The 16,147-nt window shown below is 55.5% G+C and overlaps 1 protein-coding gene and 1 long non-coding RNA gene across 2 annotated transcripts in view; both read right to left on the reverse strand.

Annotated features, from left to right (window-relative positions):
* The window catches only part of PSMB2 (proteasome 20S subunit beta 2), a 155,693-nt gene that overhangs the window by 20,292 nt on the left and 119,254 nt on the right, over positions 1 to 16,147 (reverse strand). The window lies entirely within an intron of this gene.
* LOC133267446 (uncharacterized) lies at positions 616 to 2,498 on the reverse strand. The gene is made up of 2 exons (XR_009742766.1): positions 2,264 to 2,498; positions 616 to 1,442 (listed from the first exon to the last, which is right to left on the reverse strand). It is a non-coding gene; the product is annotated as an uncharacterized LOC133267446 (long non-coding RNA).

The following is a 16,147-nucleotide window of genomic DNA, read 5'->3' on the forward strand; positions in this document are numbered from 1 at the left end:
TGGCTGCACACGGAGGCAGTGGTACAGGCAGGCCAGGGACGGATCACACCCAGCTCTTTGGGGGGGCAGAGGCTGTCAAATGTCACAGTGTCAGAAACACGGCTGGAGGAGAGCCTGCCGATGGGGAAACTGAGGCACGAGGAGAGGCACGGCATTAGAGGAAGGTGCTGCAGAGCCTCTGCATCCCTCAGCTCCCGGGCTGAGCTGTGGGTACCCCACGACTCTGGAATCAGCCCTGTGGAGGGCGCAGGGGCTTGCAGGGCTCCGGAGCATCCTTCTGTGGCTCCCAGCAGAAGGGGAACAGCTCTGGGGTCACCGAGGTGCAGGAGCCGGGCTCTGTTTGAGGGTCCTTGTGGGAATGAGAGCCTCGTCCTATTGAAGGCTGACAGAACGAGCTTCGGTTTATGCCCCCGGCAGTTTTTTACAGCTCAGCTATTCCATTTAGGGCTTGGGAGCCAGTGGAAGGAAGCTCGGATCGCTTCACTGACCACCCATAACATCTAGCCAGTACATTAACTGCCCTGCTGCCCTGATCTGATGTGGTTTTACAGACAATAGCTACTGGCTATTTAGGCAATGTATAAATTAACATATTCTGCACAAACTAGGAGCATATTTAAATTAAAGGAGAGTGCCCTTTATTTGTCAATCACTCCAACAGCCATATATTTACATTCCTTTAAAAAGACAATTTCAGCCTTCTTAATCCTACCTCAAACCAGTCGTCTTCACGAGGGGAAAACACGGTTTGACTGCTCGAGTGTTTCTTTGCCCCCCCCCCCCCCCCCCCCCCCCCGCCTCTTTCCTTTAATTAAAACAATCCCAATCTGCTCTCCTGGAATTCCTTGCCCAGTTCTGCTCAGTAACTTGTGACCTTGGAGTCAGAGCCACCTTCACTGCTGACCGGCTGAGGTCTGCTTGGAACGCAGGGGTCAGAGATGCAGCGATAAAGAAATCGCCTCGTGAAGGAGCCACCGGAATACGGGTGCACGGCAGCGTTTGGGGTGGCCTCAGTTGCACCTTGTGCAGAGGAGATTGCCAGGGCTGGTGCAGCAGCAAACTTCATCTGCTGCTGTCCTGATATTGATGCCTGAGACTGCAGTAAAGCGAGAAACGGGCGTTGGAGATGTATTGAACCAATGGATTGGATAAAGTGGTGCTCAAAGAGGGAAAAAAATCATTTTAAGGGCTACATAACGCTGGTGCAAAAGCCAAAGAGGAGTTTTCCAGTTTGCATTTCCAAGAATCTCAGGGTTTCCTGGAGCTCTTGTTGATGGGTGTTGCGATAGCTCAGCAAATTATCAAAGGGCTTTGCTCTTGATGGCAACTGTCAACACGAAAGCACCTTCCCCTGCTGGGTGCTCTGATCAGGCAGCAGTGAGATGTCTGATGCAGGACAATGCTATTTGAATACTTGAACTCCATCTCAGTTACTTTCCTGCCTAGGGAAAACACAAGGTAACGGAGGAAAACACAAAATAACCGCTGTCCTGAAACCTTCCTAACAGCCGCATCCCAGCTTTCGCCTGCCTCCCGTCCACAGTGCTCATAGAACAGAAAATACATCACAAAGCAGTGCCCGTTCGGCAGTTTTCCCTCCCTCTGCCTGTCAGCCAGATGCCGACACCTCGCTCTTCCCCGGCAAGCCAGGGCCAATGTGTTTATTTAAGACCCAAATCAGCATCGATCAGGGTCTGTCACTCACTCTCCCGGAAAAAAGCATTGGGATGTGGCGGGGTTTGGAGTGGGGGCCGGTAATGGACACACGCTCCAATGAGCTTGCAGCCAGTTCACTAAATGCCCTGAGGCTGGAATTCTTTTTATTATTATTATTATTTAGAAAATAAACATTTTGTTTGTTAAGAAACTGTATTTAAGGTGCTGAAATGGAGCTTTCCTTAGCACTGAGGGGCCTTTCCCGCAACCCTCTGCTGCCAGGCAGGTTTGGAGGTGGTTTTGAAGGATGCAGCTTGGTGCTGAGCCCGGTGCCAGAGGAGCTGCTCCAGCAGGATCTTGGCTTTGCGGGGTGCCCGGGCAGCAGTGAGATGCACAGTCCAACAGCATCATGGTGCTGCACAGGACCTGGCTGCTAACAACGTGCCCGAGAGGTGTGAATGCTGCAGCCGACGGGAGGCTCCGAAGGAGTAACATCCCATGAAGGGAAAAGCACCCCGACTGCCCTCAAACCTGAGCTGCCTCCTCCGGCTCCCCTCCTCCCCGCACCTGCCTTTCGTTTTCCTCATGCATGGAAGGTATTAATTACCCAGCTCACTTTAATGGCTCGCAGGAAGTGCCCTGCAGCAATCCCAGTGCGGAGCGAGCTTTGCCCGGTGCGAAGCTGCCAGGGGACGAGGCGTTTCTTACGGCCCTGTGGAAGGGGTCGCGTTCTTCTGAGCCCTCTGAACGTCTCTTTTACCTCTGGTGTCTGGCTGAAGCAGCTCCTGTGCCCTCGGGGTGGCTGCACAGGGTTTGTTCACCTCTGGGACAGGCACATCTCAACCTCTTGCTTCCCCATTAATAATGGCCACTCGTTCCCACTCACTGACTTATTATTTGCTGCCACTGAGCTGTACCTCAGCTTGTAACCTGTGGGGCAGAGCCAGAGGAGCAGGAGCAGGTCCCTGGCTATGGGAGAGCAGAGGGGAGATGCATCCTGCCCTGGGATTCCTAAAACCCGCTGATCCCAGGCAGCGGATCCCTTTTTCCCACACGGATCGGGATGCAGTGCTGGGGATCCTCTGGGAAGGAAGGTGACAAAAGCCCCTTCTCCCAGGAGCAGCGTTAATTCATCGACCGTTCCCCGGCCAAGGATAAGTCCTTGGGTTGGAGTCTGGGCTCTGCCCTGCCCTTTCCCTGCACCGCCAGCTCCATCCTTGCCTTTGTACCTGGAAAACCAAGCGCCGTTCCCTGCAAAGCCGATTGCCTGGTGCCCGCCGTGTGGGACCTGCCGGGGCAGCAGGGCTGAGCGCACGGGAGCGGAGCAGCGAGGCACGGGAGCAGAAGGGCATTAATCACCTTGCTGCGATCAGGGGCTCGCTGAGCACCGGCTGCCTCGGGGCCTTTCTGCTCCCTCCCAGTGCCCCAGTTTGCTCTCAGCCAGGCGCATGAGCCCTCGGTCCAGGGAGCAGGTTTGCATTCCCCGCACTGGCTCCGGCTCCTTCCCACCCCCTGCCAATTGCTACCGCAGGATGTGTTGCCACAGTGGGAATGGATGTTTCTTAATTGCTGTTAGTGCTGTGCTGCACAGGAGAGCAGTAAAAGCAGAGTTTGCCTCCCGTGTTGCTCCAGCTCCTGCCTGTAAGTCACTCTTCTGGGGCTGAAACTTTAGCTCAAGCCTCGGGGACCAAAGCCTTTGTTCTGTTCCTCATGGAGGATGGAGGCTGTGGCACGGGCAGGAGGCTGAGGATGGGCCAGGGAAGCAGAAAGCAGGAGCACAGCAACGCAATGCACCCCCAAGGGAGAGGGCAGCCCAAGCCACTTTGTCCTGAAGAAGAGCACCTGAGAAAGTCAAGTGCCAGAACACCCAGCGATGCTTTAGTTTTCCATCTCGAAGAGCATAAGTTTATTCACTCGGAGCCATCCTTTCACTGCATGGAGATGGATGTGTCCGCACATGTTATTTTAACTTTGTGGCTCTCCCATCCGTACATAAAACAGCCCAGGGAGCCGGAGCTGATTCATCTGTTTGCCACGGAAGATGGATCAGTTAGCAAATTATTTTATTGACCCGCAGCTCTGCTCAAGGTCATTTGTTTCGGTGGACAAGGCAGCATGGCTGGCATGGCAAACAGGGCTGAGGAGGGAACCTCCATATGTGACAGGCATTTCCAAGCCCCTGGGAAACTGGCCTTATTGAGAAACCTTCAGCATCACTCTAGACCCCTCTCAGCCTGGCTGTGCTCACCGGATAAGCTCAGCATTTGGGCTGGAATGCTGCAGCTTTCTCAGCTGTCTCCAGGCTTTTATCCTTGGCTGCTGCTGGGAAAGAAAATCCCTTTTTCTTCACCGAAATGTGGTTCGAAATCTTTTTGCTTTGTTCTTGAAGGACAATGAAAATAATTTCTGATGAGGAAGGGAGGAAATGGAATCAAGCAGCTGAGTCCTCATCCAAAGTTAACTCAGGTCAGCAGCCCTTAGGGAGGAGACGTGCACAAAAACACTACGGAAAAGCTGGACCCTTCTCAGGTTGTTTATATGCACCTAAAACCAGGCAGCGAGAAGAACACAGATTTTCTTATAGCCTGGGGGTGCCTGAGGGGTTTCTCTGCAGGGAGCAGGTTTTGTGAGCATCTTCGCTGCTCCATGTCCCTGTGAGATCCCACCAATGCACAGAGACCCTCGGCTGCTCCAGCACATCTCCTCCTTGGCTCCTGCGTTCAGTGTCCTGCTGTCCGGAGCCATCTGCTGCTCCAGAGCATCTCTGCTTTTTACTGTCCTCTCTGAGCCTCCCGTTGAGCTGGGCCATTGCAAAAACCTTCATCGACTGAGCCTAAACATTTATTAATTGATGGCTGCAGGGGTACCACAGGCTTCTGCTCACGTTCAGGGGAGGTGAGATGTCCATGGAGTATCCTCACATGAACTCCATCTCTGCATCTCCACCTCCATAGTTCTGCATCTGCTGCTCTTGCTGCTAAAGCAGCTTTTAGCCAAAGACATATGGGACCCATTAACAGGGGTTTGCTCACTTGCAGAGCCCAATCTTAGGAAGAACTCCAGCCTACTTAAAACTGGGTGCAGAAGCAGAGACTGGAGAGCCAGCCATCGGTGCATGTGGTTGCATCAAGCTTGGGATGACTGTGGATGAGGTTGCACCCACAATGGACACAGGGCAGATTAATTATAGCAAAGCCACTGATGTTTTCTTTTGCCCAGCTTGATGCTGAGCCCTTCCTATGGTAAGGGTCTGCTTGGATGAGGGGAAAGGAGCTGGGAGGAACGGCAGGGCTGCCAGAAAATGGTCCTGATCGAAAGTACCTGGGCAGTGCCTCTGCCCCTCACCTCTGCCCCAGGAAATGGATGGGAACTGGAGCTGGGCTTTCTCCATCTGCAGCCTCACCCTGGTCCTCACACTTCTGTTTTCAACTTCACAAATGTGCCAGATTGCAAACACCGAAGGAAAGCACCAAGCGGGGAAGCAGCACATCCCTTTGTGCGCGGCGCCCTCCGAATCCCTGTTAAGTTCCTGTACATGCTGACAGTTTTACAATTTACATGACAGCTGGCTTGCTTGGAGGAGATCTCCGTTAATTAAAATAACACAAAGGGAAAGAAGTGAAATCGTGTCAGCGGATAATTAATTCGGAGCAGGCACCAGGCTGCGCGCCGATCCCGCTAACAAAACTCTGCAGGAATTCACAGCTTCACGGAGCCCAGCCCTGCTGAGCCTCATCCTGCACACCGGGCTGGTCCCCACCCCTGCAGGACACACATTGGGGCTGCCACCCTGCCAGAGAATCATGGAATGGTTTGGGTTGGAAGGGACCTTAAAGCTCCTCCAGCTCCAACCCCTGCCACAGGCAGGGACCCCTTCCACTGGAGCAGCTTGCTCCAAGCCCTGCATCCAGCCTGGCCTTGAACACTGCCAGGGATGGGGCAGCCACAGCTTCTCTGGGCACCCTGTGCCAGCGCCTCAGCACCCTCACAAGGAAGAGCTTCTGCCTCATATCTAACATGAACTTCCTCTGTTTTTTAGCCCATTACCCCTTGTCCTATCCCTACAGTCCCTGATGAAGAGATACCTTTCCCTGGGTGCCAGGCACTGCATCCCATAGAAAGCTGGGATTTGGACAAGTGCTTTCGCAAGGTGTCCAGGTCCCAGCCCCAGCCTTCCTGCTCTCCTCCTTGTTGGAGCTCTGCCTCTCCCAAAGGGATGCTTTCTGCTCCTGCCCCTTCACGCTGAGCCACGTCCATCCCTCATCCCACCGTCACCTCCACTGCTTGATGCCAGAGCTTGATGCAAGCAGCCGGTGGGGACGGCGGCCGGCAGCCAGCACAGCCGAGGCCAAATCATTCCTGGCACAGCCGGGCGGGTTATCTCCCTGCTCCAGCCCCGCTCAGCCGGGGAGCCCATCAGAAGCCGACCCAAAGGCAGCCGCGCTGCTGGAGATGAGCTCTGTCCCTCTTGGCTGAGTCCTGATGCCTCCGCAGCAGGATGGGATTTATGTGAGAGGTGAGGAGTGGGTGTGTGAGGGGAAGGAAGATGGGAAAAGGGGGTTCAGGGAGCCAAGGGGACAGCAAGGAGCTCCTGCAAGGAGCAACAGGATTTAATGGCACCGGGGGAAGCGGAGCCAGCCAAGCCCTTGGCTGCTGGCTGTGGCCTAGGGGCTGGCTGGGTGCAGGCTGTGCCACCATCACCATGCCCAGCTTCCCTCCTTGCCACCCCAGTGGCACTGATGCTGTGTCCCTGGGCAGGGACAGTGGCTGCACCCAGTGCCCTCCACAAAACCGGCCACTCAGCAGCTTGCAGTTAAAGTTATGCTTAGTTAACTATTCTGCAGCTCTCTTGCGCTGCTTTAGTGTGCTGATCAGGCGAGCTGGAGATGGGGAAAGGGGAAAAAAAACACAGAAAGGAAAGAGAAAGAGCAGCCCAGGGCTCCAAAGCAGCTGAGGTGTCAAAGACAGAGATTTAATGAATGTGCCTGCGGTTCACCTGAACAGATGAGCACCAGCTAGAAGGAGAGGAGGAAGAAAATGGAAAAAAGAAAGGATCATTTTTCAGATTGGCAGCTCCCCTCCCAGACATCTTTTAACAAGAAAGGGGGGAAAAAAAAGGCTTTAAAGGGCCAGCTGCTTCCCTTCACTGCAGCGGGAACCCGGGCACCCTGACACCCGTTGCAGGGGTCGGGCTGAATTGGTGCTGTGGGTCCTGGACCCTTGTGCCCCCTTGGGGACCAGCTGCTGCTCACGCGCTGGAGGACCAGGGTGCTGCAGGGCCCACGGCGAGAGGAGGCAAACCTGTCTGCTCATCCATCACCACGCGCCAGACCCTGTTTGATGGCAGCAATAAGCGTCTGCCTGCAGAATAAATCTGTGCACTGAACATGTTAATAAACACGGGGGCTGCAATAGCCGGCCCCGATGTCTGGAGCTGCCCCGGAATGCTGCTGGCACCCCCGTGGGCCCACGCAGAGCACCCCTGGGCCACCCCTGTCCCCCACCACCCCATGCCGGGGCTGGGCTCCCTCTGCTCCATCCCTGGGTCCTGCCTTGGGAAGCTGCATGGGGAGCCGGGGAGAGCTTCAGTTCTGGAGTTTCTTTGTGGTTTACCCGAAGAGAGGCTGTGCTCTGGGCAGCTCCTTTTCTGTTCTCCTTTGTAACCGTTTCCCATGCATAAACCTACCCTCGAATCGTGTCCAAGCAGTTGGCCAGGAGTTTTATCCAATTTCATTTTCAGAAGTTGAAGGAACTAATTTAAGACAATTGTATTTGATGCAATTATGCTAAATACAACACGCAAAGTGCTGCAAGCCAGCAGCTTCCTCTGCTCCTTCATCCAGAGAGGGAAAAAGAAAAAAATCCACCCAAGAATATCCCTTAGAAATGTCCTGACCACAAAGGGGGCAGCTGGCATGGGATAGGAAGCTGGGGATACCCTGTGGAAGCACAGGCAAGGACCCACCATCACCCCAGCAGTGTCCTCCAAGGGCAAGGGAGGAGCGGGGCTCTTCCCAAAGACTGGCATTAAACAGGAGACAGGCAGCATTTTGGGTGCTGGAGGCAGGCAGAGTCCTGCTCCTGCTGCATCCCTTGCCTGTCTCCAGAGCCGTAACCAGCCCGAGCAGAACCACGGTGCTGGGGGCATGGGAATACTGCCTGATCCTGGGAACCACGGCCAGCCGCAGGTTGATGTGGTGGAGGAGCAGCCTTGCTCCATGCTGGGCTTGGTGCCATGGGGCCTATGGGGCTCTTCTGCATGGAGGTGATAAAACCTGGTTATTCTGTACAGGAGCAAGCAGGCAGCTGGTTGAACACACAGAACCCAGCAGAGCTGCATTAAAGCTGCACAACTGGCTCTGATGACTGAGCATCGCACCCTGGCCTGCAGGATAAATGACAGGAGAATCAGGGCTTAGTTTTCCCTGCGTCTCCTGCAGTCACAGGCACAGGCACTGTTGGAAGAAGCTGCTTTAGGCTGGTGCAGACCCTGCTCACCCTTCCCATGAGGACCAGCACCACTTCTCACTCGCACATCGCTCCCGAGCTCCATGGGCCTGTGGGAATGGGGCAGGAGTACTCCAAAACCAAAAGCCAAGCCAGCGTAGCCCTGGTGTTCCTGTCGCTCCAGGCTGGGTGCTGGGGACCTCGTGGTCCCCCCAAACCATCCTCCACTGCATGGCCAGGCCTTGCTCCCGTGCTGCGCCCGCACTGTGCGCCGCTGCTGCAATTAGGGCTATCTGGGTTTCTTCATAGCTGCAGGACAACATTTTTGAAGGCAGGACTTTGATCTTCTTGCCTAAGAGTTTCTCTTTGCCTTCCTTTTCATGTGTGTTTTCCCTGGGTTTTGTCTCATTACTCAGGTGAAGGCTGATGCTCCCCAAGGCGGCCGTGCCGGAGCCGCGGTCCCCATCTCGCCCCCCCGCTGCCGCCGGGACCCCAAGGCACAGGGATGGGGCATCATTTTGTCTTGGAGCAAGTTTGTCCATGGGCCTCTCCCAGGCAGAGGCTGCCAATTACACTCAACACGCCGGGCTCTGTCAGATCAGGTTCTCGTCAGGGAAACACTGCGCTGGGATCCTTATTCCCCTCTTTTCTTTTGCTGCTTTTTCTCTTGCTGGTTTTAACGACTCTGCCAAGGAGCCCTAAGGATGGAGATGAGGGCGCTGCTCACGGGCCCCTCAGCCTCCGAGTACGAAAATCAGCGATAAACAAGGGTCTTATCCCCTGAACTTTAGCATTTCCCCTTAAAACAGGCCCAGCCTTCTCATAGCTGTACTCCTCCCCAACACCAATCTCTGATTACAGCTCCAGTGCTGAGTGAGTTGCAATCCCTGCCACCTCAGGGCCATTCATTATTATTATTATTACTATTATTTCCATTCAACCTTGTTTTCTCTACCTGAAATGAAACAATGAAACAGGGCAGAGAGAACAGAACTTGCTCTTTTCCACATACACCTAAAAGAAAGAAACATTTTGCATGGAGGGGAAAAAAAAAAACTTAATAAATGGCCGAGCCCCAACAGATGGGGGGGGGGGGGGGGGGGGAATTTGCATTTTTCAGATTAACAATGCACGAGCGAAGAGAGAAACGCACTTGCCCCGGGGAAATAATTTGAGAAATCTTTGCATATTTTATTTAAAAGCATGCCGCGTTAGGCAGGGTAATAATGCAGAGCGATGGTGATTAGGTAAGGCCTGGAGGGATCGCAGCCTGGGACCCTCCCTCCTCTCTCCCTCTGTCTCATCCTCCCTCCAAGCCCCCCTCAACCCCTTGGTGTCACAGCCCAAACACCCCTCTGAAAGCCACTTGGGGAGTTAGGGAATTGGGGGGTTCAATCCCTAGAGATTTGGGGCAGAACCCACCGTGTGGTCCGTGCGGCTCCAAGGGCCAGCAGGATGCTCCAGCCCCATGCATGTCCATCCTCCCTCTGCATTGGGTCACATCACAGGTGAGGTGCCTCCCAGGGGCTCTGCAAATCCCATGGGATTCACAGCACCCCACAGGGGTCTCAGCTCCCCAGTCCCACAAGCTGCTTGGGAAATCCCAGCCATGGAGTTTGCATCCTGCTTCTGCAAGGGAAAGCATTTGTACCGTCATCTCCCGTCGGAAGTCAGGTAGTAAATCAAGGCTCATCCCATAAGGTGCATCCCAGCCTGGGAACACTGCATGTGCATGGCCTTTGTCATGGGGATTCAGGCAGCTTACAAGAAATTGGGTGATGTCTCATGAGCTGCTTCCCCGGAGCTAACAACCGGCTCCCCACGTCTAGGGATTCCCAGCCTCTGGATCCTAAAGCGCTTGGCAAAGGTGCTGTGTCTCCTGTCCCACGACAAGAGACTCACAGGGACCCCCTGCACGGGTCCCTGGGGCTTCAGACCATCCTTTGGGCTCCTCCCTGCTAATTAATACCTCGCTCCACAAAAGCCCAGGCAGATGGAGGCTCCCCTCATCCCACCCCTCCATAGAGCAGGAGCTGAGCCTCCGCAGGGTGACTGCTCCTCCGGCTCCCATTAACACCGGTGGTGTGAGGCTGGGTTAAAACCTGCAGTGCACAAGTCTGAAGATGAAAGTCCCCACAGCTGTGCAGTTTAACAGGGTGATAATTGGGCACAGGGAAGGGAAGCGGCATAAACAGGAGGCACAGCAGGAGCAGGGGCTTTCTGCACTGAGCCAGAGGCTTCTTCCTTGGTGGGGGGGACTGTGCTGGATTGCTGCTCTGTGCTTCGCTCTTGCTGGGTGGTGCAGATCCTATGGGGCATCATTTCATAGGGGGTTTGTCCCATTCCTGCTGCTGGAAAGGGAAATGGAAGGAGGAGCCCGGAGACCTGCTCAGAGCAAAGCTTTGTTTTCCCGTCCTGCTGAGGCATGTCACGCCTGCAGACTCCTCTCAGCTCAGGGATGCTGGGCTGGGGGCCACGCAATGCTGGTGGATGCAGCCAGAAGCTGGGCAGACCCCAGCAGCAAAGGCAGCAATGGGAGGAATTCTGCAATTCTACCTAAAATGGATAAAAGCACCCAAACCAGGGCCATGATGCTGTTACAGCCTTGAAAACCTTAACCTCTTCCTTAATGCGGGCCTCTTCATTCCAGCATTTAAGGCTTGAGGTTTTGTTTGTCAAGTCTTTTTCAAGGTGATGAGGTCTTGCAATGGCAAAAGAAATCCTTCAGCTGGAGGCTGCGGGGATGAGAGCCCTGTGCAGTGCGAGGAAACGGCTTGGAACAGCTTTGGAGCCATCCCCAGCCCCTTGCTGCTCACCGGCAGCTTCTGCAGCCTCCAGATCCAGCTTAAACCATGGCAAAATCCCTCCTCCCTGGCAATCCCAGGCCCTTGGAAAGCTCCTGCCACTTCCCGGGCTTTGAAATCTGACCCAGAGCCCGGCTCTCTCCCTGTCTGCTCCCATTATTAATAAACGTTGAAGGGCTCCCTTCTGTCCTTAATGAGATTAGTGTGATTTTCATGCATTGCTGCAGGGCAGGGGACTGAAAAAGTGGCTGATCTGTAAACTAAAGGGTGCTAATCTATAGAGGGTGGGTCCCCTGCCCGTGGCCTCAGGGCTGGGTGAGAGTAATCAATTAAAAGAAGGGATTAGAGGTGCCGTGGTCACCCACGTTATTGAGGTCACCCTGACACCCTCCCAGCCTGGGCACCCTGCGCTGGGTCCACCCGGTCATTGAGGCTCTTAACAGAAGGAATAAAAGCCTTAATCACCAGCCCCTGTTTACATGCTGGACCCAAAGGAGCAGTAAGGGAAAATCTGTTGTTAATACATTAATGGACACAATTTGCTTGGCGGGTCTGCCTGGGCTCCGTAAATGAATGCTAATTTAAAGCACAACCTCGCTGTCTTTTTCTTCACTCTCTTTTCAACTTCATTCAAGCGCTTTCATTTTGCCAGGGACTTGGGAAGGGAAAAAAACCACACGACTTGGCCAAATACACCATTGCTTTTGCTTTGGTTTCATAGAGGTGGTTTTAAACGTGGATTAGTTAGGAAGAGGGTGGTCTGGCTCAGGCTGAATGTGTCGAAACACGGTTCCAGTGTCCACAGTTGTGCATGGAAGAGATTTCCTCTGATTTTCCTCACCAGAAACACCTTGGGTGGTTTGTGCAGGGGTCAGTCGCTGCCCACGCTCTCTGCTACCTGCCGGTTACAGACAAGCCGCCCTGCGCTGGCCTTCACAGCACGTTCCCAGCATCTCTGCCCTTCCCTTCGGATCACAAACCTGTGCCTGAAAATGGCACAAAGCCCTGACCCGACCCAGCCCGTCTCTGGGGAGAGGAGGGAGCCGTTTGGGTGCTGCGGGACTCAGGCACTGACAGTCATTAAATGCCTCTTTACAGCGAGCAGGAGCCTCGCAGCACCCCAGGCCAGGGACCGTGGCACCTGTGAGCCTTGGGGAGTGGGACGAGGCACATCCCTTGCCTCTCTTCTAACTTCCCTCCCCTGGGACACCCATGGCATTTTCCATTGCGGACAAGCCATGCCGTGACCGCAGCCAGGGTGCAGGGCTTGGTGAGCGGTGCCAATCAGGGTGCCACCATTGTCACCCACAGACACGGCTCGGTGGCGTTGTGCTAATGCTCATCTGCCCTGAGCGTCGGCAAGGAGCTGTTGGGATGTGTCGCTCCCACCATAACGCATCCATCAACACCCCAAGAGGGGTCCAATTCCCTCCTGCTTCCCAACGAGGACCCTCCGATGGTTCTCTCCTCACTTCCATGTGCGAAAGGGATGTCACTTTGGCTTTATCCAAGCCCCGTTCCTGTCTCTGTGATAGCTATGGCGTGCTGAAGGGATTAGCACTGCACCGGGCAGGCACGGCACCTTGCTCCAGCAGATAACATGGGAGATGCAGCAATGCAGGAGTGGAGGCTGGGGGAATAATCCCCTTCATTTCAAGACCACCTTTAGGGATAGGAGAGGCCTGATGCCAAGGGGAGAGACGGCTCCTTTCCTGGGCGTTGTGGTCATTCAGTGTCAGGCCCAGAGGAAGGAGCTTTTTCTTTCTCACATGCAGCATCAACGGCCTCACCATGGGTGCCCACAGATGGATGGATCAGGAGCATGCCTGAGTGCAAGGGTTTGGTTGTGGGACATGGCTGGATCCTGCTCCGTGATTCCTCAGGCTGCTGCAATTATTCCCCGGGACCAGAGAGGTGTTTGGGACACGGTGGCTCTTGGTTCACCTTCAGCATCTCTGCTGACCCCAATGGTTTTGCATCCTCGGTTGGCCTCAGCATCTCGCCTCCAGCCTCCGCGGGGTCCACACCAGCTCCCCCCAGGGACAGAGGGGATTCAATTCCCTTGGGCTGTTCCTGCAGAAAGCCCCTTCTGGTGGGCTGGGAAGGGGGGGACACCACTAAACCCTCCCCTTGGCAGCGGGTTTAATCCTCGCAGGGCTGCATTGCCATGGGCGCTGGATTAGGGACCGTCCCAGCAGCACTCCTTTGTCCTCCCTATTGTGGAGCATTTTGCTCGCCTCTGCTCTAAACCTTGTAACCGTTTTGCTGCCTTTTTAAAACCGGGTTGAATAGGGGGTGGGATGGAGCGGGGTGGCGGGGAGAGGAGCCGAGGCTTTGAGGTTGAAGAGAAGCATTCAGGCTGCAGCTGCCCCGTCTCAGCACATTCCCCGTGACCCCCACGGGCACCGCGGCGGCCACCGAGCATCATTGGCAACTTGGCCGCTCCGGGACAATCCACCTGCTTGCTCGGGACAAGCACTTTCATGCCTATTGGGATTAGGGACTTTAAGTGTCGGTCCAAATTGTGTGGATAAACAGTCTTGTGAAAACTTGTTATCGTGGAGGAAAGGCCCCCGCCACCACCCTCAGTCCCTGGCCTTTTGTTCGGGCAATTTTTATTGCCGGATTGGATTTGATGAGCTTTAAGGTTTATTCTTAGGACTCCATTGAAGAGCTGATCCTTTGTCTCCCGCCGTGGAGCGTGAAGAATATGAAACATAGGCAAAAATAAATCTGCTTTTCACACGCTTTAGCCCCTGGAACATGCAGGGACCACCAAATGCAGCTGAGAGCAGCAGCACCCTGTCCCTCTGCCCCGGCCCCCGCCTCTGCGGTGTCTGCTCTGGCCTCACCGGGATCCGCACCCACCTCCTGAATCCCCTTGTCCCCCCTGGAGCAGGGCCAGATCCCGGGTGGCCATAGAGAACCCTCTCTAGCCAGGCAGTGGATGGTTGGATACGGATTTAGGAGGTGTTGGTTCTGCATGGAGCCCCAAGCACGGCAGCATGGGGAGAGCATCCCAACCTGCCCACCCCATCCACAAGTACCCAACTGGCAGGGCAGCCCTTAAATCACTTCATTCATCACCAGTGACTTCAGGAGGGATTAACCAGCAGGGTCATTCCCGAGGAAAGGTTGCTCCAGGGCTGCCTTTCATTTGAGAGGAGCTCCCCATGAGTTTCACCTTTACTGCCTGGAACCTGCCCCGACACGCTCCGCAGCCCCACGGCCGCCCCAGCACAGGGGATGAGCCCGTGCCCCAGGCTCTGTCCCCACCTTGTCCCTGCAGCCACGGCGCTGCTGCTCAGCACCAGGTAAGGTTCGTGCCCAGGCTTCGAGCTGGTGAGTCCTGCGCAGCCTCCGGGGCAGCTTGGCAGCACCGGGAGCCGGTGGCAGGCTGTTGGGGCTGTTTGGGGAGCCTGGCGCTGGGGCAGGATCTCATGCAAAACTCGGTGGATTGGGCTGGTTCCAAGCAAAGAAAATACCCCAGAGCACGCAAAACCTGCTGGGAGCTGAACCGGAGCAGGGCTGGCACGGGGGAGCATGGCCAGTTTCCAGCTATACCTCTCCCAGCGGCTCCCACCACGTACCACGTCCAGCCGAGGAGGAGGGCGATGAAGGCTCTGCCTTCAGGAGGCAGGAGTTGGGATGCCCAAGCCAGTGCTGCAGGCTCAGCACAGTTGTTGTCACACTGCCCCACCGGGCAGTCCCGGGCAGGACTGGCATCCTGCTGCTGTGGGTTGGTGAGCCTGGCCCCCATCACTTCCCACTTTGCATCTGGCAAGATGATTCCCAAGATACCCAGTGATGTTCGAGCTCCTCCTGTCTGGATAAAGTATCTGTAATTACACGCATGCCTAATGTGCATTATTTCCACTGCACAATCCTGGTGCTTTGGACCCTACTGAGCAACCTGTCAGGAGACTCCCTTGTCAATGGGGAGGAGCTGGGTGATGGCAGTTCTGCCCCTTGGCTGGATAGCCAGCATGGCCATGGGGAGATGTCCACAGAGAATGTCTTCCCTGGGGTCTATCAGGTTCCCAAACGCACTTTAGGTGTCTGATGCCATAAGGAGATATAGGGACGGGTATTTCCACATCTACTCTTAGACCCGCCATGGTCATCCCCATTTTGGACCTGGGAGGGTGTGAGAAGTCAATCGCCGTGCCCAAGGCCTCATTCGCAGCTGCAGAGATGACGGATGCTTTCCCAAAAGTGATGCTGCTGTCAGACAATGTGGGGCTGGTGGAGAAGGTGCTGAGTGAGCTCCCTTGGCCCACGCTTGGGAAGATGTCAGACACGATTGTTGTCATGGTCCCTTCTGGCCCTGCAGTCGAGGGGCTCGGAGCTGGCCTTGGCCGGGGAACAAGAACTGCTCCAGCAAACGTTCAAGGCTTCAAACCTTGGTTTTCTTCCAGTGTGCAAACAAAGAAGTTTTCCATGGCAAGAAATATGCCCCAAAGAGCGGTGCGGCCGCAGGCAGCAGAGCCCCCCCACTGCAGGCAGGGTGTTTTGGGGTGCAGCCCCTTCCCAGCAGGCCGGCATGTCCCTGCAATGAGCATGTTGAGCCCCAAGACCCCATCACCTCCCCGCAGCCCACCCTGCTCACCCCAATGCCCCGTCCCTGTGCTCCGGCAGGTCCCTGCCTGCCCGCAGCCTGCGCTGTCAGGCAGCGTTGTCTCTGCATGGTGCTTTCCTTCAGCGCAGCATCGCTGTGCATCCCCTCTGAGCAGCCTTCCCCTGTCACGTTGGGTTATTTGCTTGAGGAGGTGACTGATGAACCTTCCTCCCCCTTCCCCTGCCTGCAAGATTCCCAGTGCCTGCCCAGCATCACCAGGGCGCAGGAGGGTGACACTGGGCGAGGGGACCACAGACCTCAGCATCCATCGCTGCCTCCCTGCCCATCAGCATCCACAGAGCTGGTGCCGTGGCTGGGGGGGGGGATATTGTTTGGGGATTGGGAAGCGAGATCTCAGATGGGTTTCAAAGGCACGTCCTGATCCCCACCTCGGGTGGGCATCTCCCCAACTGCACTCTGGGTTTGGGGTCCGGGCAGGGGTGAACCCCTTGTCCACACCAACCCCCTCCATTTCCCCCAACTCTTAATTCATTCTCCATTACTTTTGCCTTCCCCTCCTCCCCCTCCCCGTCTCAGCTGCCTGATGAATGAAGGATGGGTTTTTAAGCCTTTTTTACCCCCAAGGCCCGCAGCGCTGGCTTGGCTGCTATCGCTGGGATAA

This window comes from Pezoporus flaviventris, unplaced genomic scaffold (genome assembly GCF_033815535.1).
Source record: "Pezoporus flaviventris isolate CSIRO_AGI_PZ_B2104156 unplaced genomic scaffold, CSIRO_AGI_Pfla_v1 ptg000008l, whole genome shotgun sequence".
In the NCBI taxonomy this organism is placed as follows: domain Eukaryota; kingdom Metazoa; phylum Chordata; class Aves; order Psittaciformes; family Psittacidae; genus Pezoporus; species Pezoporus flaviventris.